We start from the raw sequence: 27,091 nt of genomic DNA, 5'->3' as shown, positions 1-27,091 counted from the left end.
ATGTACTTAATATCCATGACTACAATCTACTCAAACAATACTTTGAGGAGTCTAACGCTAACTCCCTAGTAACAGATTCCTCAAAGTCATTATTAGAAACATAATCTCCACTGGGCTCGAGAAGAGCTCATGGCAATGGGGTAGGAAACCCAGCACCTCCACCAGTTCACGCGTCGTGACCCCACGACAATAAATTAATCCTCCTCAGTGTCATGAGCCTTACGCTCTCGAACACTGAGTATTCAAAGACCATCTACTCTGTACACTACCTTTCTACTCTGTATAGTACTTCTGTGAGTCAGAGGTAAATATTGAGGCGTTTAGGGGCCGTGAGTGGCCCTCTCAATATTATAGATGCCAGCGGTGTGGGCACACCACTAATTACTGTAAGATTCCCCTTACATGCGTGAAATGTGGTGAAAACCACAAGGATGCTGCTTGCCTCCTTCAGGAGCCATCCAGCCTCCTGGAGAGGTTGCTCCACTTTCCGCTGCATTACGGAGCAAAACATGGTCAGAGAGTACTTGAAAATTCAGAAAGAAAGGACTCTTCATCCTTCGAGAGAAGTAGACCCCAACTTCTCTTACGCACAAGCGACAGGAGGTGCCCCCGTCCCTATCCACCCACCCATATTTCAGGCATCTACGTCGAATCCTGCTCCACAGACAACGGTACCTCTTGTGTCTGATCTTTCAGGACTAAAAAATATCGTAGACCTATGCAGGAAGATTAATTTCTATAGGCTTTTGCCTATTATTATTAAAGATACAGCTACTAAAATAACATCATGTGAGACAGCAGGGGATAAGATTATGGTACTGATAAATGCTGCTATACAGTATTTCTCAGGGCTCTAATTTGATGTTCATTCTGTTCTGATATGGACTTAACAATCTATGCTTGGAACTGTCAGAGTGTTGCTGGTCAGAAACATGAGCTTGAGGCTTTTATTTCTGACCACAATATCGATATCATGCTGTTAGGAGAGACTTGGTTAAAACCGCATATGCCCTTCAAAATAAAAATCTTTACTGTCTATCGTAAAGACAGACTTCGCGACGAGCACGGGGGCGTAGCAGTGTTGATTAAGTCAAAGCTTACGCACCACGTTATTGACCCCCTTCCCCATGGTGTCATTGAGTCCCTCGGTATCGAGGTTAGACACAAGGACTATCATCGTCTTTCTGCGGCCTATTTACCTCCCAAAACTCCGCTACAAATAGCGGAATTAGATATTCTATTAAACAACCCGTCTAAAATCTCTTCTTGCCGGGCTGAGTGGCTCAGACGGTTAAGGCGTTGGCCTTCTAACCCCAACTTGGCAGGTTCGATCCTGGCTCAGTCCGGTGGTATTTGAAGGTGCTCAAATACGACAGCCCCGTGTCGGTAGATTTACTGGCACGTAAAAGAACTCCTGCGGGACTAAATTCCGGCACCTCGGCGTCTCTGAAGACCTTAAAAAGTAGTTAGTGGGACGTAAAGCAAATAACATTATTATTATTATTATTATTAATATTATTATTATTATTATTATTATTATTATTATTATTATAAAATCTCTTCTATCATCGCTGGTGACATAAATGCCAAGCATTCAGATTGTAATTCACGAGTGACAAATCCTAAGGGAAGAATGTTACAACGATATATGAGGGACAATGATGTTGGGGTTTCAGCTCCGACTGAACCTACTATTTATGCTAATAATGGAGCGCGCCCTGATGTCACTGATCCTCCCGCCCCGCATGGCACTACAACCCTTGAAGGGCCTTGGCCTACCAAGCGACCACTGCTCAGCCCGAAGGCCTGCAGATTACGAGGTCGTGTGGTAAGCACGACAAATCCTCTCGGCCATTATTCTTGGCTTTCTAGACCGGGGCCGCTATCTCACCGTCAGATAGCTCCGCAATTCTAATCACGTAGGCCGAGTTGACCTCGAACCAGCCCTCAGGTCCAGGTAAAAATCCCTGACCTGGCCAGGAATCGAACCCGGAGCCTCCGGGTAAGAGGCAAGCACGCTACCCCTACACCACGGGACCGGATGATGTCACTGATATGGCAGTCACTAAATTTTATAACAGCAATATTGAATTTACAGTACCTAGGGGACTAAATTCTTACCATAATCCCATTGTGTTAACTCTTACATGGGGAAGGTTATCTGAGCCATCTTTTCCACTGTTGAATGCATCTTTAGATTACAATAAGTTCACCTGGCATGTCAATAAGAATTTAAAACTGTTCGATATCAACAGTCAGGATGATATTGACCGGGCTATTGAGCATCTTACAAAAAAGATGCGAAATGCCCGTAAATACATTCTAAATACTGACAAAAATTCAACTAGTAATAATAGGCGCAACAATGACATTCGTACGCCCACGCAACATGGTGGGAATACGATAATAATAATAATAATATTGATCCTGGAGGTTGCGCAAATGTGCGGACCCCGCTGAGAACGGGAGGCGGCCATATGAATATGAGCGCTCCCGTCCCTGGTTTCAGTCATTCGCATACATTGCATTTCTCGACCCAGCGCTCGTACAGAGCACATCTACGAGAACCAAGCACCGGTAACCAGGAGACTGGCTCCCTGATCTCTAGCCACATCGCCGATATCTACCAGGTCTTCGGTACATCAGTAACCTTTCCACCCTGAAGAGTATCCAGCTAACCGCGAGCCCCTAGCTTGCCAAAAACAGGCCACCTGCAACACAGCCTGTTTGAATTCAACAACTGACAACCAAGAATCCGGGCAGAACCAAGAATTGCCTGCTAACCAAGCACATCACGGGCATCCAAGCAATTTGTCAGCCCTCATTGGTCATTGGTTCGGAACTTGTCCCGTTGCGACACGGTAAAACTACACCTCTTTCGACCGTGTCCATTGAGTGACCACTAAACAATTATTCGATCCTCTCTGAGTTTGACCAGATGTACCAGTGCTTCACCTCCCTTTTTCACATCACATTTCACACTTTATTACTACCAATCATGAGTTTTTAGGAAGCAGAAGCAATGTTTAACGCTCTCTGCGCTGAAGTATACGCAGAAAACACTCAATTACACCATACACTCAACAAGCTACACAACAGTACTACCACACCTCCACCCTCTCCCCACCATCTCATCAGACCCACAAACTCTCACCCCAAACGAGGTCCCCTCATACCCACACCAAGAACAAGACGAAGAAGAAGAAGAGCAAGAAGAGATCGACTTCACTGTCCCCCTTTTCTGTGTCAGGAACGACACATCCTTTCCGGTCTCCCCAAAATGTAAATTCTTAATCTTCCCACTTAATAACCCAGACCCAGTCCCAAAAACCAGGAAAACCATTATCACTGTCGTAGTGCCAGTTTTCAATCAACACTTAGGCGTTATAGAAGAATCCCATAATAATCTCCTCATGGTCACTCCCCGCAAAAACTCATCAATCCGCAACATCCTAGAAACTCTAAACCCCACAAACATTCGCATACAAATAATCATTAATCCACGGAACAACATGTCCCATCAGTATGTGCAAATCGATCCTAAAGTCATGAACCAACAGACCCAAACCTCACCTCTACCTCCCTCACTTCAGTCAACTAATCACGCCTCCGTCCAAGCTAATCCCGCTATAACAGACTCTCATTCTCAAGCCACTCCACAGACCTCTGACTTCTGCGACCAAATCAGTCCAACCTCTGCAGAAACCTATTCGCAAACTATCCCAATCCCACCCCCACTCCCTCCCACCTCCACTATACATAAGTCAATTCAAACCAAGCAACGTACCACCTCCACTTCCACACAAACCTCCAAGTCACAGGCTCCTAAGAAGAAAACTAAAACACACAACACACAGCACAAGCCTCAGGAGCCCACCAACACTACTACACTAAACCCCCTTCTCCCCTCTTCTCACTCTTGCCCACCACACCCCACGCTCACAATCTTATGCTATAACTGTCTTAAAATGGACCATCATCAGCTCGCTGCAAAAACACCCGCTGCAATAGATGTGGCGGCCCTCACCGTCATATCGAATGTAAGGTGCCTAGGGACCAGGCGAGGTACGTGAATTGCCAAGGCAATCATGCGGCCTCGTTTTCTGGCTGCCCTTATTTTAAAAAGGCAGTTATCGGCAAATACAAGAAATACACACACACTAAACCCAATACAACCACCAAAACTCCCCTGCCTCTACTTTCTGTACCTACACAAATTACCACCTTTACTACCCACACCAAGCCGCCCACCACTTCTTCCCACCCCTAACTCATCGCAGCCCAGTCAAATGACCAGCACCCTACTTTCATTACTCCTTACCCTCATTACCAAACAAAACTCGCACTATCCAGCGCCACCTCGGTGGATTGAGTAGCTGAGACCCTGGATATACCCAGCAAAGCATCCCCCTCCCGCCAAGAGACCATGAAAAGCGCACTTTCTCTCCCAAATTCTACTACCTTCTAAACAACACACTCCAGATGAGGCACTGGTACCGGAACGAGGAACGGTGCGGCGCAAAACAGATCTTCCCGCAGTTAACCAACCCCGGGCGTGGTCACCCGCTTTGGGTCTCCGCGTCCGCTCTTTTCTTGCTTACAAAAATAACTGCATCTGCTGCCTAATTTAGCAGCTGCTATAAGTGGCGCGAATTTTACGATGTAAGCCGTTTCAACTTTCAAGCAACAATGGGCGTGGCTAGTTACTGGATGGGTCATCATACAGTACAGCCACATCGTACACACAAATTCACTGTGTCAGCCACACAACGAAGAGCTCCACTGACTCTGGTCACATCACGTACAGTACAAGAGTACACACAAACATAAACAAATAATAAGATAATTTTTCTCACCCAGTATGCTTTCAAACGCATTATAATAATTATTAATACATTTATTAACATAATACAGCAATACATGACCGACAGAGGAGCGCCAGGAGCGCACCGGTATCGGTACCCCACACACCACCTATCTCTTCGGACATAGGTGATACATACGGATAACCTGGTTTCAGTCCAGCACGGACAACCAAGGCGACACCTCGCCAGATATTATTAAAGATCCTATTGAAATTAAAAATGAATTTCGGAAAAGATGGCAAAGGTTTCGGGACCCAGCCGACAGAGTAGAATACCGCGAACTTGCTCAGGAAGTCCGCAAGCGATTACTTCAACGTAAGATTGAAAAATGGGAGGAATTCTGCCGTACCTTCACTGAAACCGAATGAGACTACGAGTTTTGGCGGGTTACTCGTTTTCTGAATCGTGCAATTCATGGCCGCCAAGCATTAGCATTATCTCCTTATGATAAAGCTGAGGCCTTCGCAGACTCAATTAAAATTCAATGTCTACCTCACGATCTTTCTGACGACAACGATGAACGAAAACGAACGACGGACCCGTGACATACACAGAAACTCTTATCTTTCAAACAACAATGAACGCTTGACCATGGCATAGCCTATCTGACGTCACGCCTGCAGAGGTCCGCATCCCGGAGACGATAGGGTTTCGAACAAAGAAATTAAATCACTGCCGTACAGAGCAGTTTTTTTGGATACCATTTTTTCGGCTTGTTTCAAAAAGGGATACTTCCCTAAAGTTTGGAAGACGGGCAGAGTTGTCATTCCAAAACAGGGGAAGGATAGATTATTCCCCCAAAATTAAAGACATACATACATACATACATACATCATCATTATAGACTGTTATGCCTTTCAGCGTTCAGTCTGCAAGCCTCTGTGAATTTACTAAACGTCGCCACGCAACTAGTGTTGTGGCCTCATTTAGTTCTATACCTCTTATCTTTAAATCGTTAGAAACCGAGTCTAACCAACGTCGTCTTGGTCTACCTCTACTTCTCTTACCCTCCATAGCAGAGTCCATTATTCTCCTAGGTAACCTATCCTCCTCCATTCGCCTCACATGACCCCACCACCGAAGCCGGTTTATGCGTACAGCTTCATCCATCGAGTTCATTCCTAAATTAGCCTTTATTTCTTCATTCCGAGTACCCTCCTGCCATTGTTCCCACCTGTTTGTACCAGCAATCATTCTTGCTACTTTCATGTCTGTTACTTCTAACTTATGAATAAGATATCTGTTGTATGTCCGGCGCTTCCTTTCTCGCTACGCCAGCCTGCTGCACGCGCGCCTGTGTATCATTCTGCTAGCTTCGACGCGCAGCCCTCAGTGCGCGTGCCTGACCATCGAGTGTACTATAAATAGGAGCTCCCTGCCTGCTCACTTGCCCACTTGCCCCGGTGTCCAGCTCCAGAATACACCCTACGTCGAGCACGGAGGCTACTCCTCTTGAAAATGTGCTTCGACCAGGTGGACTGAATTTCTGGCAGTGCGAGGTTTCACCTCTGGTCACCGCTCCCTTACCTGTTTCCGCTGCCTATGTTCCGTAATTCTTTTACAAGCCATTTTCATTCCCTAACTTATGCAAGCTCCCTTAGTTTCGCTAGGTGGAATTTCTTCAATCAATTGAACTTGCTTTTTAGGAATTCAGGCACTTCAACAAACAAGGACTCTCAAAGACATTCATGTTAGTGTGCCAGATAGTTTTCGACTATCAACGTGTCAATTCACAGAGACTATCTTTTCAAGATAGGAGTGTATATAAAGACTGTAAACCTGTACATATTGTATAAAGACAAACTTTTCTCAAGATTCAATATTACTTTTTGCTTCAAAATAAATTTCAATTATTTGTGTAAATATCATAAAGTGAAGCAATAAAAGTTGTGTTTTGTAAACTTCAACCTTGGTTACAACACAACTCTATGGCGACGAGGTAAAAACGCAACAACCTACAATTCTTCGACCCCAGTTGCCAACTCTATGGCGACGAGGTAAAACAGCACACCACTACCATTCTTCGACCCCAATCGCCAACTCTATAGCAACGAGGTAAACACGACACTACAATTCAACAGGCCCAGTTGTCAACTCTACGGCGACGTGCTAAACAACAACGACACTCCAACCAGTTCTGACACACAGCTTACCTTACTCTTTCTTGCACGCATCTCGCAATGGCTACTGCGGAACAACTCGCTACGGTCTTCCAAGCCTTACAGCAGCAACAACAACAGTTTATGCAACAACAACAGGCAGCATTAATTCAGGCTATTCAAGCTATTTCTGTCTCTACACAGCCATCAGCTATTCCTCCGTTCTCTGCTTTTGATCCAGCTAAGGAAGAATGGTCAGTTTATTTAGCCCGCTTGCAACAGCATTTCATCTGCCATTCTGTCACAGATGATCTACGCCGCCGCGCACTATTTCTTAGTTCGGTTGGCAATGCTACGTGTGAATTACTACGTAAATTAAGTCCAGAAGAACACTTATCTGAGGTACCCTTCACGCAGCTCTTAGCCCGTCTCACGGAACACTATGCCAAAGCTCCTCACATAGTGGCTGCTCGCTATAAATTTTTTCAGAGCAGAAAGCAACCCCATCAGACACATACTGAATGGATAACTGAATTGCGTGGTCTAGCTAAACCCTGCCAGTTCATCTGCTCCAAGGACGGTTGTGGTTCATCCTACACTGATTCTCTCATTCGGGACATGATAATTTTACATACTCCTGAAGACAAAATACGTTTTGACGCTGTCAAGCAGAGTAACCCTTCTTTAGAAGACGTCCAGCGTATTGCTACGGTTTATGAGCTTACTACCAAGACTGCCGCAGCCATAGCTTCTCCACACGAAGTTTCACAAGTCTCGCCTCAGGCCCGCAAGTCCTCTGCTACAGTGAACCGTACGGATACGGCGCTCTCCACCAAGCATTCTCGCCAGGTTCCCTCTCGTAATGCTACACGGAAGCCCAATTCTAAAAGCACCTCGAAACTCCTGCCTTCCTGCCGAGGTTGTTTCAAGCATCATGAACGTCGTGACTGTCGTTTTTTCAAAGCTACTTGTGAACGATGTAATAAACTTGGACACATTAAGACTGTCTGTCAAAGTTCGCTCCGCCCTGCTAAGACTACTGCAGCACGCCGGAAGCATATACAGCCCCGCCAAGACATGGAAGTTGATCAGATCAATCTTATTCTTCCCACAAAGGATTCTCACAAAATCATCATTCCTCTCTCATTCTCTGATCGATCTGTCGATTTTCAATTAGACACTGGATCTCCTGTCTCTATTATTAACCTGACTACCTACCACAACTTAGGTTCACCTTCATGCTCTCCAGCTGACATCCAGCTCGTGACATTTAACAAGAAGAAAATTGACATCAAAGGTCAAATTAAGCTTCAGGCTAGTTATAAAGGAATTCAGAAGGCCATTCCTCTTCTCGTAGTTAACAACTACACTGCATCAAACATTATGGGCATGGATCTATTTAACTTATTTGGTTTCCAGATACATGACAACATTAACGTCGTATCTACATTGCATCCTACTTCTGACGTTACCGCTCTCCTAGCGCAGTTTCCTGAAGTCTTCGACTCTCAGCTCGGAACAGCCAAAGACTATACAGCTCACATACAGCTGAAATCCGGAGCTAAGCCTCGCTTTCTCAAAGCTCGTCCAGTACCCCTAGCACTTCAAGACCAGGTCACGAAAGAATTAGAAAGATGGATACAAACTGGAATTGTTGTACCAGTTACCTCTAGTCAATGGGCTACTCCACTCGTGATAATCAAGAAACCTGATGGTAATGTTCGACTTTGTGGTGATTTTCGATCTACTGTCAACGCACAACTCGACACAGATATCTTTCCTATTCCACGTCCAGAAGACTTATTCCGTCGTCTCTCTGATGGACAATTCTTCTCTCGAGTTGATCTTAAAGAAGCATATCTCCAGCTACTTTTAGACGAAGAATCTAAGAAATTTCTCACACTCAACACTCCTCTCGGACTGCTACAGCTCCAGCGGCTCCCATTCGGTATTTCATCCTCAGCGGCTATTTTTCAGCGCTATTTGGCTCAACTCACCGCCTCCATTCCCGGTTGTGCTAACTACCTGGATGATATTATTGTTACTGGAAAAGATCATCAGGAACATCTAACCAATCTCCGCCTTCTTCTCCAGAAATTGAAAGACAATGGCCTACGAGCGAATCTCGCTAAATGTACCTTCTTTCAGCCTCAAGTTCACTACCTTGGACATATACTTGATAAGAATGGAATTCGTCCTAGTATGCAGAATGTCTCCGCGATAGTAAACATGCCAGCACCTCAGAACCTCAAGCAGCTTCAGTCCTTCATAGGCAAAGCGAACTATTATAATAAGTTCATTCCACGCTTCGCTACAGTGGCAGCACCATTAAACGCTCTACGTAAAAAAGGTGTTAAGTTTCAGTGGACTCCGCAATGCCAACAGGCATGGAAAACAATCAACAACGCCTTAATTCAAGCTATACAACTCACTCATTTTCAGCCCGACAAGATCATCACGCTAGCTACTGACGCTTCAGACTACGGTGTCGGTGCCGTTCTCTCCCAGAAGGATCGTCATGGACAAGAACGCCCCATCGCCTTCGCTTCGAAAACACTTATTCCATCCTGGTAATAAGATCCCCGAGAATTCCCTCAGAAAGCTTCAACGATGGTCCATGTTCCTTTCTGATTATTCCTATCAGATTGTATATCGAGCCACATCCCAGCATTGTAATGCTGATGCCCTCTCCCGCTTACCCGTTGGTCCTGATACTGCCTTCGATTCTCAAGAATCTGAATGTCTTCAGTTGGACATAGAACTTGAAGATACTGTATCCAGTTTTCCTATTGATGCTACCTGCATAGCTAAAGCTACGGATAAGGACAGTACACTTGCTACTGTACGTACTTACATCCGCAACGGTTGGCCTCTTCAGAGCACACTTCCTGCCCACCTGGCACCTTATCATCGTATGCAGCATCGTCTCACGACTCGTGCCGGAGTTGTATTACTAGAAGCAGGCACCATCTTCCGAGTGGTTATCCCACTTAGCCTACGGAAACAAGTTCTCGGATTATTACACCAAAGCCATTGGGGTATCTCCAGAACAAAGCAACTCGCCCGTCAACACTGCTACTGGCCCGGTATTGATGCCGCCATCGAAAAGCTAATACGTCATTGTGAGCAATGTCAAACGAATCAGAACGCCCCGTCTTCTGATCTTGCTTCATGGCCTCCTGCTACTACTCCATGGGAACGAGTTCACATCGATTTCGCAGGTCCTTTCCTCAATTCCATGTGGTTAATAGTCATCGATTCACTGTCAAACTTTCCATATGTAGTGGATATGCATTCGACTACTACAACCGAAGCTACCATTCGTGCTCTCCAGAAAATCTTTACTACAGAAGGTTTACCGCACGTACTCATTTCGGACAACGGACCTCAATTTACAGCTACTGCTTTTCAGAACTTTTGTACACATAATGGCATTCGTCATATCCTAGCACCACCTTTTCACCCTCAATCTAATGGTGAAGCTGAACGCTTCGTACAAACTTTTAAAAGAAGTATGAAGAAAGCTGTCTCTTCAGGCTTAACTAAAGACCAAGCCTTGCTCCAACTCTTAAACAACTACAGAACTCTACCAGGCGCTGATAATATCACTCCTGCACAGAAGCTCCATGGACGACCTCACAGAACTTTGCTTTCTCTGTTACAGCCTCTTCCGACCCAGCATAAGACCTCACCAACGAAGTTCTCCCTCAACGACAAGGTCTACACCAGGACATTCAAATCCAACCCACTCTGGATACCTGGAGTCGTCTGCAGATCTTTGGGTCATCGTCTATATGAGATACAGACTACGGAGAAACGTATCTGCCGCCATCAAGATCAGATACGTCTGCGCTACCGCCCCTGTCCAGCTATTGATGCTATTGCTAAACCTGATAAATCTATTGCTGAACGCGCTTTAGATCATTTAATAACAATGGGTTCCTTTCAGGACGAGACAGCGCCACTCCGCCCAAGTCCAGCTCCGGACGATACAACAGAGTCTTCAGCAGCTCCGCCCCCACATCGCAGCCGCCGCCAGCGCCGCCGCCGTTTCACGCCGTACCGGCGTATTTAGGAGGGGAGGGTGTTGTATGTCCGGCGCTTCCTTTCTCGCTACGCCAGCCTGCTGCACGCGCGCCTGTGTATCATTCTGCTAGCTTCGACGCGCAGCCCTCAGTGCGCGTGCCTGACCATCGAGTGTACTATAAATAGGAGCTCCCTGCCTGCTCACTTGCCCACTTGCCCCGGTGTCCAGCTCCAGAATACACCCTACGTCGAGCACGGAGGCTACTCCTCTTGAAAATGTGCTTCGACCAGGTGGACTGAATTTCTGGCAGTGCGAGGTTTCACCTCTGGTCACCGCTCCCTTACCTGTTTCCGCTGCCTATGTTCCGTAATTCTTTTACAAGCCATTTTCATTCCCTAACTTATGCAAGCTCCCTTAGTTTCGCTAGGTGGAATTTCTTCAATCAATTGAACTTGCTTTTTAGGAATTCAGGCACTTCAACAAACAAGGACTCTCAAAGACATTCATGTTAGTGTGCCAGATAGTTTTCGACTATCAACGTGTCAATTCACAGAGACTATCTTTTCAAGATAGGAGTGTATATAAAGACTGTAAACCTGTACATATTGTATAAAGACAAACTTTTCTCAAGATTCAATATTACTTTTTGCTTCAAAATAAATTTCAATTATTTGTGTAAATATCATAAAGTGAAGCAATAAAAGTTGTGTTTTGTAAACTTCAACCTTGGTTACAACAATATCCTGAGTCCACCCAGCTTTCGCTCCCGTAAAGCAAAGTTGGTCTGAAAACAGACCGATGTAAAGATAGTTTCGTCTGGGAGCTGACTTCCTTCTTACAGAATACAGTCGATCGCAGCTGCGAGCTCACTGCATTAGCTTTACGGCACCTTGATTCAATCTCACTTACTATATTACCATCCTGGGAGAACACACAACCTAAATACTTGAAATTATCGACCTGTTCCAGCTTTGTATCACCAATCTGACATTCAATTCTGTTGAATTTCTTACCTACTGACATCAATTTAGTCTTCGAGAGGCTAATTTTCATACCATACTCATTGCACCTATTTTCAAGTTCCACGATATTAGACTGTAGGCTTTCGGCACAATCTGCCATTAAGACCAAGTCGTCAGCATAGGCCAGACTGCTTACTACATTTCCACCTAATTGAATCCCTCCCTGCCATTTTATACCTTTCAGCAGATGATCCATGTAAACTACAAACAGCAAAGGTGAAAGATTACAGCCTTGTCTAACCCCTGTAAGTACCCTGAACCAAGAACTCATTCTGCCATCAATTCTCACTGAAGCCCAATTGTCAACATAAATGCCTTTGATTGCTTTTAATAATCTGCCTTTAATTCCATAGTCCCCCAGTATGGCGAACATCTTTTCCCTCGGTACCCTGTCATATGCTTTCTCTAGATCTACGAAACATAAACACAACTGCCTATTCCTCTCGTAGCATTTTTCAATTACCTGGCGCATACTGAAAATCTGATCCTGACAGCCTCTCTGTGGTCTGAAACCACACTGGTTTTCATCCAACTTCCTTTCAACGACTGATCGCACCCTCCCTTCCAAGATGCCAGTGAATACTTTGCCTGGTATACTAATCAATAAGATACCTCGATAGTTGTTGCAATCCTTCCTGTTCCCTTGCTTATAGATAGGGGCAATTACTGCTTTTGCCCAATCTGAAGGTACCTTACCAACACTCCACGCTAATTTTACTACTCTATGAAGCCATTTCATCCCTGCCTTCCCACTATACTTCACCATTTCAGGTCTAATTTCATCTATTCCTGCTGCTTTATGACAATGGAGTTTATTTACCATCCTTTCCACTTCCTCAAGCATAATTTCACCAACATCATTTTCCTCCTCCCCTTGAGCTTCGCTGTTCACAACACCACCAGGATGATTTCCTTTTACATTGAGAAGATGTTCAAAATATTCCCTCCACCTCTCCAGTGATTCCCTGGGATCTATTATGAGTTCACCTGAATTACTCAAAACACTGTTCATTTCCTTTTTTCCTCCCTTCCTAAGATTCTTTATTACTGTCCAGAAAGGTTTCCCTGCTGCTTGACCTAGCCTTTCCAGGTTGTTACCAAAATCTTCCCATGACTTCTTTTTGGATTCAACAATTATTTGTTTCGCTCTGTTTTTTTCATCTACATACAACTCCCTATCTGCCTCGGCCCTTGTTTGGAGCCATTTCTTATAAGCCTTCTTTTTACGTTTACAAGCTGCTCTCACTTCATCATTCCACCAAGATGTTCGCCTTTTCCCGTCTTTACACACAGTTGTTCCAAGGCATTCCCTGGCTGTTTCTACTACAGCATCCCTATATGCCACCCATTCACTTTCTATATCCTGAACCTGCTTAATGTCTACTGTTCGAAACTTCTCACTAATCATATCCATGTACTTCCGTCTAATTTTCTCGTCCTGGAGATTTTCTACCCTTATTCGTTTGCAGACAGATTTCACTTTCTCTACCTTAGGCCTAGAGATACTTAGTTCACTACAGATCAGATAGTGGTCTGTATCATCGAAAAATCCCCGGAAAACTCGTACATTCCTAACAGATTTCCTGAATTCGAAGTCTGTTAAGATATAGTCTATTATGGATCTGGTACCCCTAGCCTCCCACGTGTAGCGGTGAATAGCCTTATGCTTGAAGAATGTATTTGTAACAGCTAAACCCATACTAGCACAGAAGTCCAGCAAACGCTTCCCATTCCCATTAGCTTCCATATCTTCCCCACATTTACCAATCACCCTTTCGTATCCTTCAGTTCTATTCCCAACTCTCGCATTGAAATCGCCCATTAGCACTATTCTATCCTTGCTGTTTACCCTGACTACGATGTCACTCAATGCTTCATAAAACTTGTCAACCTCATCCTCATCTGCACCCTCACATGGTGAATACACGGACACAATTCTAGTCCTAATTCCTCCAACTGACAAATCTACCCACATCATTCGCTCATTTACGTGCCTAACAGAAACTATGTTCCGTGCAATGGTATTCCTGATAAAGAGCCCTACCCCAGACTCTGCCCTTCCCTTTCTAACACCCGTCAAGTACACTTTATAATCTCCTATCTCTTCCTCGTTATCTCCCCTTACCCGAATATCACTTACTGCTAGCACATCCAGATGCATCCTCTTTGCTGACTCAGCCAGTTCTACTTTCTTTCTTCCATAAGCCCCATTAATATTGATAGCTCCCCATCGAATTCCATTTCGCTCGCCAAGTTGTTTCCAAGGAGTCCCTCGCCTGTCAAATGGGAGTGGGACTCCGTTACTCCCATAGGTCCGAGGCTTGCTTAAAATGTTCTGAGCTCGGTCGATTCATGAAGCAGGATGCTGCCCTACTTGCACATAGTCCAAGTGAGGATCTCTCCTCTAACGGGTTATGGACCACCGGTGGATTGTATAGTCCTAGCCGCCTGAGCACAAGGAGGACCACGACTCAGAATATGTCCGAGATGCCCACTCCCATTCCATAGCAACTGGTATCCCGACTCTCAGGACCACTTACTAGGTCACTCAGCCGTTGCCCATGGTTCACGAACTAGGACGTGACTACAGTAACCCACAAACATGAAGACCTATACAAATATTCGAGAGACTTTCTCAATCGCCCCAATTCTTGCCTAAACACCCACGACATGCTGAGACCGGAACAATTCGGTTTCCGGTCGAAGCGCAGCGCCTTAGGGCGCTGCACCTCGTTCAGTATGCAACCAGATCATATGATTTACGGCGTAGCGTGCCAGCGGTATTTTTCGATATATAAAAGGCTTTTGACACCGTCTGGCACGAAAATGTGATAGCCAAACTTTTGGACTTAAATGTTATTCCAAATTACTTAGTCAAAATTATATCATCCTACCTCTCTAATAGGAAATTCTACGTCATTGTAGGCGGAGGAAACTTCACCCCTCGAAGGTTCCGAGCCGGAGTTCCTCAGGGTAGACAAATGTCTCCTATCCTGTACGCCCTATATGTAAATGATCTATCACAGTGGCAAGGAGTAGCAATCCATCAGCACGCTGATGATATAGCTGTTTAGGCCTATGCGTCTAAAAGGAGACATCTCCGCACTGCAAACTTGGATCTCTCTGTTCTGAAAGTGGTGCCTTCTGAACAATAAAAATACTTTGTAAATGCCGACAAGACTCAGCAAATATTTTTTTCTAAAAGAAGGCTTAGACTTGGTCATCTTCATATCAACAATGTCCCTCTGTCCTGGACCAATAAAATTAAGTATCTCGGCCTAACAATGGACAAATGTCTCACGTAGAGTGGGAACATAGAACAGGCCCTGCAACGAGTATAGGCACGTGTGGCAAACATGAAACTTCTGCTTTATAATAAACATATCTCTACCTCCACCAAGAGAAAGATTTATTTAGCATGTATCAGGCCTGTATTGGTTTATGGCTGCGAGGCCTGGGGCTATATTCCCAAGACTCCACTTTCAAAATTAGGAATTTTCAAAACAAAATACTTAGAAAGATGACACGAGCTCCGCTTCTGAGATCTAATAGGAAGATACGTTTCGACGTTCGTATTCTGACTATTAGAACACAGATAAACAAGATAGCCAAGGTGGCCAAGACTAGAATTCTCCTAGCCCAATCTGACGATCAGGGGATCTCAATTCTTAAACAGGTCATAAGGACCAAGAAGTCTAACACTCGTTTTAAACACCGCGGCCGTTGGCTCACTTATGACATGGTTTAGAATCAGCACTTCGGTCTACTCAAAATGTTAGCACCACAATTCCACTAAATACATCCAAATTACACCCTGAAAAGCGCCGTTTGTTAAGAAAACTCCTTCCTCTTCACCTTCACTAACGCAACTCATTATATTACAAATTATCAGCGAAAGGATGGGGGGGGGGGGGTCTCCTCTGGCTTGAAGGTGATAGCCTGCAAGTCAGATTGCTTTTCCCCCGCCAGTGCATGAATTGAGATTTTCCGACTCATTTCTTCGCCCCCGACGAAAGAAAAAACTCACTGTGCCATTAAGAACTACATATCCTTCCTTCCTATTGACCTTAGGAGATAGAGCACCAACTGCTTTATGAACGTTCTCTCTGCTTTTTTGGCAGTGGTGACATAACAGTTCCCCTTACGTTGTACACGTTCCGATGAATACGTCGATAGTAGCTATAGAGTGTTACTTTCCTCCTTTAGTTATAAATTTCTCTAACGAAAGTATCACCTTCGTTGGTTTTTCACGAGGTAATGCATCATCATTTGGTAAATTTAAAAAATATTATTGTACACTACTTGGCGGTTTAATTTCCCATCACATCCGTGATTAGTTTCTAAATTTGATTTCTATCTGTCTGTGTAAAAGGGCCTTGCGCGGATATACAAAATGTTATCCGCATCTGCTCTCCCTTCATCCGCATCTGCGAATGGTTATCCGCGGATGTTGCAACTATTTAACCATATTACAGCCAAGATATTGGAACGGATAGATCTGTTAACATTTTGCAACAGGCTAGCTACGAACAAAATAGTCTAAAACCTAAAAATCCCGCCCTATTTGAAGATAACATGAAACATTGTTTCAAAGCTTAAGAACAACCATCTGAGGTATCTTTTATTAACCTGGAAACAGACCTTTTTACATGATCTAGTTTACTGTCTCTATGTATTTTCCAACACGACATTAGTTCAAAAACTGTGAATGACCACGAGGATCTGAATTCTAACTGAAAACCAAAGGTACTTGCTACTCTATAGAATAAAATGACCCACAGCAATATTGTGAATAGAACAATCAAAATTAATGAAATGTCGTGAACTATGTGTAAATGCATAACTTCCACTGATGGGATTTATGTTTTGTAGTTCACATTCAGTTTAGTACTGCATCCATCACGATCATTGTAAAATAGCGTACGGGGGTCATTTCATAAGACCTGCACCTGGCGAACCGAACTTGTCCTCGGACACTCCCGGCACTGAAAACCATACGCCATTTCATTTACTGTAAATTATTAGATACCGTCACGGAATTAGGCTACCTGTACACAGTACTCTATTTAAACAATGTGTTATTGAAGGAAGGAAAGGAATTATGCAGATACCTGGCTAGCGCGGAAGATTGCTGTTCAGGAATTTGAGGTCATCAACTTATCTTGGTTTGAGAGACGTCCGCCGGCCGATCTTGCATTATTCGCCCTGCAGCGGAGAAGCTCCTGTCCAACGGAGCGCTAGATGCTGGAATGGAATGGTTTATATAGGCCAGTTTGGAAAGATGAGGATATTGATTTTCATGTTCACGCCACCAAGTAATCAAATCATGTAGTTCCTTGGACTTGATCTTTTCGTTATTGTACCTCGACATTTCATCCACTGTAGCACTAGTATTACTGCATATTCATCGTTAGACGAATTTTTAAATTCACTGAAAAATCCCTCACGTTTTCTGAAACTTGGAACTGGTTACTTCTTGTTGCAATTAACTTCCTAGTGTCAGATTTCATTTCGTCTTTGTCAGCTTCACTGAGGAATTTTAAGTTCTTTTACTTAGAGTGTAAGTAGGTAGCTAGCTTCTGCAGTGCTTTTATCTCCCACTTGCTAGTCAAAAGAGATCTTGTTCTGTCATTTAAACTGCAAAAATTAACGCAGGTTCATCCTTCTTTTCTTCCAGAAAGGATTGAAATTTCGATTTCCACAATATAGTCAAATGGAGGGTTGGTACTTTTGAAGCTTCCATTTCATCAGATGCATTTTTAGAATGTGTTGGGAAGCCAATGACATTATCTAGTATTTTTTTGTCAATGCAGTCTATCAGTTTGTCTTGATTCTTTTCGGTTAGAACTTTAAGAATTCTAGTCCAGTGCGAATTAATGGAGTCAAACATGCGAGGTTTGCTATTCCATTGTGTGTCTACGCCACATTTCAAAGACTTCTCTAAACGATTTTGAAGGTCAGATCTTATAAAGAAAGTTGTGAGGGCTCAGCAAGAGATTACTAATCCTTGCACATCCGTTGTTTTCACTACCTTTTCACCACCGCCGCGTGTCATGCACTCCAATACAATGTTTAGTATGTGTGCTGAGTATGAAATTCTCTTACACTGGCGAAGAGCTGCTACAGTATTCGAGCCTTTGTCCGTCGCAAATACAATATTGTCCATGACACTATATAAATCGAACGATCGAAATATTTTTACGAGCTCAAGTTTGTTATGTTCTCCAGTTTTCTTTGTATCACTCTCCAGCTCTATGGTACACAATACACGATCTTCAAGTTTCTCACCAGCAATGTAACGTATAGTCACGCTCAAGCAATTTGTTTTACGATATGAATCTCTCTCCAGATCCAACGTTATTCCTCCTCCAGTATCATTAAATATACTGTGTACCCCCTTCGATATGCTTTCTCGAAGCAGATCAGCGGTTTCCTTTAGATCCCTTGATACAGTTGTTGGGTAAGATAATAACTCACCGAGCTCGATAGCTGCAGTCGCTTAAGTGCGGCCAGTGTCCAGTAATCGGGAGATAGTGGGTTCGAACCCCACTGTCGGCAGCCCTGAAGGTGGTTTTCCGTGGTTTCCCATTTTCACACCAGGCAAATGCTGGGGCTGTACCTTAGTTAAGGCCACGGCCGCTTCCTTCCCATTCCTAGGCCTTTCCTATCCCATCGTCACCATAAGACATATCTGTGTCGGTACGACGTAAAGCAAAATAGCAAAAAAAAGAAGATAACTCTTTAGCCTTACTTTTCCGTACTTTGCTCCCACATCAATAAGGAACTGTGCAATTTCTGCGAAACCGTTCATAGATGCAATATCAGAAGGCATAACATCTTTAGACACGAAACTTACCAGTTGTTTTTTGTCGCAAGTGTCTTCAAATTTGACGAAACTTCTGGTTTCTTGATATCTGATTTAGAAGTAAAGAAACTATGCTCTTTTCGTTACCTTCACATTTGTATATTATTAAGTTTGAAGTTCCATATTTATGTCCTGTGTAATAATACACGTTCGTGCATGTAAGACACCCTACTATATCATTCACTTTCTCGTTACCATCGGAAACATAACCAAATTTCTGCCACATCGACGGTTTAAACTTTGTTTCGCGCATTAATGTATATTCCCCTTGTTTTATTTTATGGGATATTTGATCCATAATAATACGGTTAACTCAGACTGAGCACTCGCATAAACTAGTAATGCTCATTGATCACCAAACCACTAGGCAATGTTGACGTAAAATAACATACAGACTTCACAAGAACTACTATACGGACCGGCAGATAACTTGACGTGTGGACGCACAGAGAGATACTCGCTTCCACTTTGCAAGCTGCTTAATTCGCACACGGCTGATAGCGAAGTGACAGCTATCGGGAACTGTTGAAAGTTCCTGCTACTGGACTGTACATTAATTCATAACAGCATTTATTATTGCAGCATATTCCGAAATCCTGTCTCATACTAGGTATGTATTTACGTCATTGAAAAGAAAGCCAAATGACAAATGGATGTCGTAATGAAAGCATTTATTGTAACAATTCTCAGCGGCATTCAGTTCACCCTACACATTGGTTCCTAAAAATCAAGCATTATAAAATCAATAAAATCAATAAAATCTTACTTCATTCATCGTTCTTAGGAATGTTGCTCTTTATATACCATCATTCTTCCATACTAATGTCAAGGGTCGCCTCACACAAACAAAAGAACGTAAATGTATGAAAGACTGACTTGTTGAGATTTCTAGAGTATACCTGAGTGAAAATCAATAAACATCTTGATTTCATCCCGTACTTTGCATGATTAACTGCGGACACTAATTTAAATCCTGGAATTCTTCCTCTGAATTCTCTGCCCCATTTCAACCACAAGAAACTAAGCAAGCCTTAGACAGTCTAAAACCTGGGAAAGCGGCACGTGCTGATTGTATACACTGACTGACAGAGCAAATGCAACATCAAGAAGGGGTGGTTCGAAAGGGATGAAAGTTGGGAAAAAAACAGAGACGGCACGGACGAATAATTGATGTTTATTTCAAAACGATATGCAGGATACACAATGCGCACGGCATCGACTCAGTAGGATGTAGGACCACCGCGAGCGGCGATGCACGCAGAAACACGTCGAGGTACAGAGTCAATAAGAGTGCGGATGGTGTCCTGAGGGATGGTTCTCCATTCTCTGTCAACCATTTGCCACAGTTGGTCGTCCGTACGAGGCTGGGGCAGAGTTTGCAAACGGCGTCCAATGAGATCCCACACGTGTTCGATTGGTGAGAGATCCGGAGAGTACGCTGGCCACGGAAGCATCTGTACACCTCGTAGAGCCTGTTGGGAGATGCGAGCAGTGTGTGGGCGGGCATTATCCTGCTGGAACAGAGCATTGGGCAGCCCCTGAAGGTAGGGAGTGCCACCGGCCGCAGCACATGCTGCACGTAGCGGTGGGCATTTAACGTGCCTTGAATACGCACTAGATGTGACGTGGAATCATACGCAATAGCGCCCCAAACCATGATGCCGCGTTGTCTAGCGGTAGGGCGCTCCACAGTTACTGCCGGATTTGACCTTTCTCCACGCCGACGCCACACTCGTCTGCGGTGACTATCACTGACAGAACAGAAGCGTGACTCACCGGAGAACACGACGTTCCGCCATTCCCTCATCCAAGTCGCTCTAGCCCGGCACCATGCCAGGCGTGCACGTCTATGCTGTGGAGTCAATGGTAGTCTTCTGAGCGGACGCCGGGAGTGCAGGCCTCCTTCAACCAATCGACGGGAAATTGTTCTGGTCGATATTGGAACAGCCAGGGTGTCTTGCACATGCTGAAGAATGGCGGTTGACGTGGCGTGCGGGGCTGCCACCGCTTGGCGGCGGATGCGCCGATCCTCGCGTGCTGACGTCACTCGGGCTGCGCCTGGACCCCTCGCACGTGCCACATGTCCCTGCGCCAACCATCTTCGCCACAGGCGCTGCACCGTGGACACATCCCTATGGGTATCGGCTGCGATTTGACGAAGCGACCAACCTGCCCTTCTCAGCCCGATCACCATACCCCTCGTAAAGTCGTCTGTCTACTGGAAATGCCTCCGTTGACGGCGGCCTGGCATTCTTAGCTATACACGTGTCCTGTGGCACACGACAACACGTTCTACAATGACTGTCGGCTGAGAAATCACGGTACGAAGTGGGCCATTCGCCAACGCCGTGTCCCATTTATCGTTCGCTACGTGCGCAGCACAGCGGCGCATTTCACATCATGAGCATACCTCAGTGACGTCAGTCTACCGTGCAATTGGCATAAAGTTCTGACCACTCCTTCTTGGTGTTGCATTTGCTCTGTCAGTCAGTGTATATCCAGAGTTTCTTCTTCAACTTGGACCAGCTGCTGCTAAATGGCTTACTAACTTCTTTACAAGCATACTAGAGACAGATAACCTACCTTCAGTCTTCAAGAAAACAAAAACAATAGCTGTATTGAAAACATTTAAGGACCCAAAAAAATTTGAGAGTGACCGGCCAATAGCACTACTCAGTGCTACAATGAAGCTTCTGGAAAGGCTGATACATAACAGGATCTCTGCGACAATAAATCATCATATTCCAGTCGACCAAGCTGGATTTAGACCTGGGCGAGGTGCACTACGTACCCATATTGGAAATGGATTTGAGAACAAAATGGTAAGCACTGGTGTCTTCTTAGATCTGACAGCTGCATATGACACCGTGTGGCAAGATAAGCTCCTTCTCAAGTTTATCGGGATCATCTCTTGCTTGAAACTCTCCACATTACTCAGTAACATGCTGACTAATAGGTACTTTCGGATTTTTTCAGATGACACCAGAAGTAAAGTACATAAGGTAAATGGTGGATTATCCTCAGGGCTCTGCATTTTCCCCTCTTCTATTCAACTTGTATACATATGACCTTCCAGTAACCAAATCCAGAACACTCATCTAAGCAGATGACGTCGCATTAGTCGCCCAACACCAACGCTTCGATGAGTCTGAGTCGATGCTTACATCAGACTTAAAGATTCTAGACAGTTACTTTCATCAGAACAACCTTAGACCAAACACTCTGAAAACTGTTGTGTCTACTTTCCACTTGCGGAATAGAAGTGCTGGGTACAAACCAACCTACCATTCAGAGGAGGGAATGTACAGTATTGTAGTGACCCAAAATACCTGCGAGTCATCCTGGACAGGTCCTTGACCTACAAGAATCACCTCTATAACGTGTCAGCCAAGATCAAGATCAGGAATAACATTCTTCAAAAGCTGGCAGGTACATCCTGGGGTGCTAATGCTCAAATCATGAGGTCCACTGCTCTTGCATTTTCTTATTCCGTCGCTGAATATTGTTGTACAACCTGGCTTAACAGTGCTCACAATGGACTAGTAGACACCCAGCTGAACCAAGCAATGCGTATCATTACAGGATGCATCCGACCAACTAACACACACTGGCTTCCCATCCTAAGCCATATGCAACCTCCATCCCTAAGAAGATTACAGTCACTGCTTAACTTATGGAAGAAAATAGGAAACAATCCTCACCTTCCTATTCATTCTGACATAGCAGCTTCTCCAGCTAAACGACTGAAATCCAGACACCCTTCTTGGCGTACTGCAATGAATCTACAGACCTCGTTTAATGCATCGGACGCCTGGAAAGAACAATGGCAACAGCAATCCTAGTTACCACATCATTACATCATTGAGAACTCCTGCAAGTGCCCAGATGGTTTTTCCCCTCCTAGACGGCAGTGGAGGACGCTAAACCGAATTTGGACCGGCCAAGGTAGATGCGGAGCCACTCTCTTCAAATGGGGATTGAAGATATCACCGCAATGTGAATGCGGAGAAGAGGGGCAAACAGTCGATCACATTGCATTTGAGTGTCCTTTGCGTGCTTATAGAGGCTTTATAGAGGACTTACACTGTGTCTCAAGCGACTGACTCTCAACTTTTGATATAGAACTTTAGTTATGAACTTGAGATGGTAGTTGTACATATTGCATATAAGATATTGTATTCATCATACGCTAAATGTTGTTGTTGTTTGTCCAACCCTTGTCCCGTTTCCCTACGGGGTCGGGTATGAGGTGAGATGAATTTGTCGTGGCGGTTTTTTATGACCGGATGCCCTTCCTGACGTCAACCTCATCAGAGGAGTTAATGAGAGATGAAATGAATGACGTGATATATGATAGTAGGGAGAGGGTGAAACCCGGTGCCGGCACATAGCCTACTCCTGTCGAATAGCACCAAGGGGTCTGCTCAAGGCTTAACGTCCCCATCCGACGGACGAATCACCATCAACAGCGTCATATGCCCTCACTCCATATGAGCACTGCGGAGAGGTTTGGAATTTAATCCAGGCTTTTGGCACGCAATCTAGTGATTAGAAATTGTATACCACCACCTCCCCTACCCTGCCGGCCAACATTCTGATGGTGAAATTTTTTTCGACCAACGGGACTCGAACCGGCTAACCTCGGTGTTAGACCGTTTTTAGACTTCAGCGCCTTAACGATCCCATTTCTCCTACTAATTGAATTTGCTTGTTGCACGCACATACAGCGGTCTACTACACAGTTCAAAAAATTAGGGGAACATATTTTGTAACATCTGGTATGTGAACGTTAATTTGGTAGTTCCAATGGTCATACAGCATACCTTGAGACCTTATCTACTCAGGGTATGTCAAATTGAAGTTACTGTATACTCCATCTGTAGGCGTAGCATATATTAAACTATCAGGTGACCCTTCAAAACAAAGTGAATGGCGGTGTGTGTCGTTGTGAGGTACACAGACTACTGCGGTCATTTCAGCACATTGTACGTAAACCAGTACATCGCATGAGACATCCTAACGCGGTTCAAGTTGCAAGGGCCGTCACTTTGATCCAGGAAGGATGGACATTTCGTCGTGTTGCTGTGGATCTCAATGTCTCTCCGTCAGTTATTCACCGCTTGTGGAATCGCTACAATGAGACAGGCCAGTTCACAAGGAGGGTTGGACAAGGTCGTGGACGCATGACAATCCCACAGGATGACCGATATCTTACCATCTGTGTGTTACGGTCTCGTTCAGCTACTGCCAGAGAAATGCAACAACACCTTAGGAGGGTCACTGGAGTCACGGTGTCTAACCAGACTGTAAGGAATAGGTTAAGAGAAGTGTCCTTACGACCCAGACGTCCTGTTCTAATGCCTCGTTTAATGCATCAACATCGCGCAGCTCGCCTTCTGTTTGCCCGTACCCACGTCAACTGGCAACTTCGCCAATGGAAGCCTGTGTTGTTCACAGACGAGTCCAGATTTCCGCTGACACAGCATGATGGACGTCAACGTGTATGGAGACGCCGTGGTGAGCAGTACACGCCGAATGTTGTCCAGGAAGAGGGCCGATTCGGACAAATTTCTGGGGTGATGTGGGGTGGCATCAGTATTGATGGCCGTACGGATCTTGTCGTCGTCCGTGATAATCTTGCCGCTGTGGGGTACATCGAGTAGATACTGTTACAGCATGTGTTGGTTGCTGCATACGGTGTTGGCCCTGAATTCATACTCGTGCACAACAATGGCAGGGTTCATGTAGCGCGCATCACCAGAGCTGTATTGCGAGAATTGGACATTCAAGTGATGGAATGGCCAGCAGTGAGTCCCGATCTTAATCCTATCGCACATATTCGGGATAGGTTTGACAGAAATATTCGTGGGCGTCCTGTTCCACCACAGACTCTGCAAGACCTCGAACAGGCTCTCATTGAAGATTGGGACCTGATATCGCAACGTGACCTCCGTAGACTTATACGGAGCATGCCACGTAGGTGCCAAGCTGTGATAAATGCTCGCCGAGGACATACACCATATTGAAGCTCTCCAACTGTGATAAAAATCCACCCTGGAGGACTGTTATCACTTTGTTTTCGCCCCTATTTGGACATTTCCGTTTGTGTTCTGAAAGTGAACGCGAATCCATCGATGTTCTTTTGTATACTTTACCTGGGTGTGAGGTATTATTTTGAGGAGCATGTCATACGTTCAAAAACATGTTCCACAATTTTTTTTTAACATGACAAACTGCAAGAAATAGTTGTTTTGAACTCTGCTATAAGTACTTAATCTAATCTTAAGCTAATAATCAGCAAACTTATCCGCACTGTTACACAGTTTAGATCGACCAAGACCCTAACTTCGCGTATATCCGCGAATAAATCCGCGGATATCCGCATCCGTGTAGGGCTCTAGTAATAGTCTAATTCGCCATACGAATATGTTATACTGCAACACGTTTTCTTAATACAGCACCATCTTTACCAACCATGATTACCTTTACGTTTCAGTCGGAATTTGTGACCATCAATAATGATTAGAAGTTTTTCGTTTTGACTCACCATTTTAGAAGTCCCATTTCCATGACTGCGAAAACTGTGAGAGCTTGGACACACTGGCTAGTGCGCATTTGTTAGAAACTCACAACGAAACGGAGGGAAGGTAAACAGTGTCAACCTCGGTTTTGTTTACGATATTCTTCGTGGCGCAGGTTACGAACGAAACGGAGGGAAGGTAAACCGTGTTAACCTCGGTTTTGTTTCCGATATTCTTCGTGGCGCAGGTTACGAACGAAACGGAGGGAAGGTAAACAGTGTCAACCTCGGTTTTGTTTACGATATTCTTCGTGACGCAAGTTACGAATCTCTGTCTCAACAGATCATTCACTTAGAGACAACCTCGTTGCTATTGACGTGCACCCGTCCCATTCTCCAACAGCGGTGATGTAGTAACACAGTGACGTGTCCATTTCAGCTCCTTGTGAGGCTGGGCTGAGTAGCTCAGGCGATAGAGCGCTGGTCTCCTGAGCCCAATTTGGCAGGTTCTGTCTGGTGGTATTTGAAGGTGCTCGAATACGCCAGCCTCGTGTCGGTAGATTTATTGGCACGTAAAGAATCTTCCGGGACGAAATTCCGGCACCTCAGCGTTCCTGAAAATCATAAAAATGTAGTTAGTGGGACTAATGCGAATTACACTCTAACTGCTCGTGGAGTGAGCAGTGCAATATTTGAGGGTTATTAAGTAGCTTATAACGGAATTCAAAACAACTACTTTTTGTAGTCATGTTATAGTAGATTGGTGAATGTGCATGCAACAATCAAATTAGTAGGAGAAATGGGAGGAAAAAACATGCGAATGTGTTGTCTTGGACACACGAGAACGAGGAACAAATATTGACTTGTATTTGTATTTCTGGTTAACAATCGTACAAGCGTAGGCCTATAGGGAAAAGTGGCAACACCTCATTCCTCGGAACTCGGCGGTAGAATAACACCCACAGTATCCCCTGCCTGTCATAAGAAACGAAATACAAGGGGAGCCAGGGGCTGTTAACCTGGGAGCGTAGGTTGGTGGCCACGGGACCCTTAGCTGGGTGCTGGCATTGCTTTAACTTACTTATGCCAGGCTTCTCACTTTCATCTCCGCTATCCGAACTCACATGGTCAACTCTTGTTTTTCTCGACCCGACGGTAGGCCTACTAGGTTTGAGAATACTAGGGAGAATTTTTATTTTCACGCCCTTCGTGGCTCTTGTTCTTCTTAGATCGATACTACATTTTTCAAAGTGTTGGACTTCTTTCCCCCCCTCTGATCAGTGTTAATAGAGGATGGTTGCACAATTGTACTTCCTCTTAAAATAATAATCACCACCACCACCCCACCACACTGGCCAGACGACGCAGATTTGGATCGCTTGATGTGCCGCTCATTAATGAAGATTTCCATAAAGAACAACTGTTTGATCCAGTAACAGATTGCTTAGACTTCATAAAAATAATAAGAATCATTTCAAATTATTTATTCCACACCATTCTATAAAATGTGGACAAAAATGTCAAATGGCCTACAAAAATAGTTGTTGTATATTCACTGAAGATGTATTACACTATTGGAGAAGTAAGACTACAAAAGCTTAGCAGGAATACAAATTTCATAATACAAGAGAAAGAACTTAGCTTAAAAATGATGTATTATCGGCTTTTAGCATTTATTGTCTGCCAATTAACT

This window comes from Anabrus simplex, chromosome 6, assembly GCF_040414725.1.
Source record: "Anabrus simplex isolate iqAnaSimp1 chromosome 6, ASM4041472v1, whole genome shotgun sequence".
Taxonomy (NCBI): Eukaryota; Metazoa; Arthropoda; class Insecta; order Orthoptera; family Tettigoniidae; genus Anabrus; species Anabrus simplex.
Note: the sequence above shows the minus strand (reverse complement) of the source record.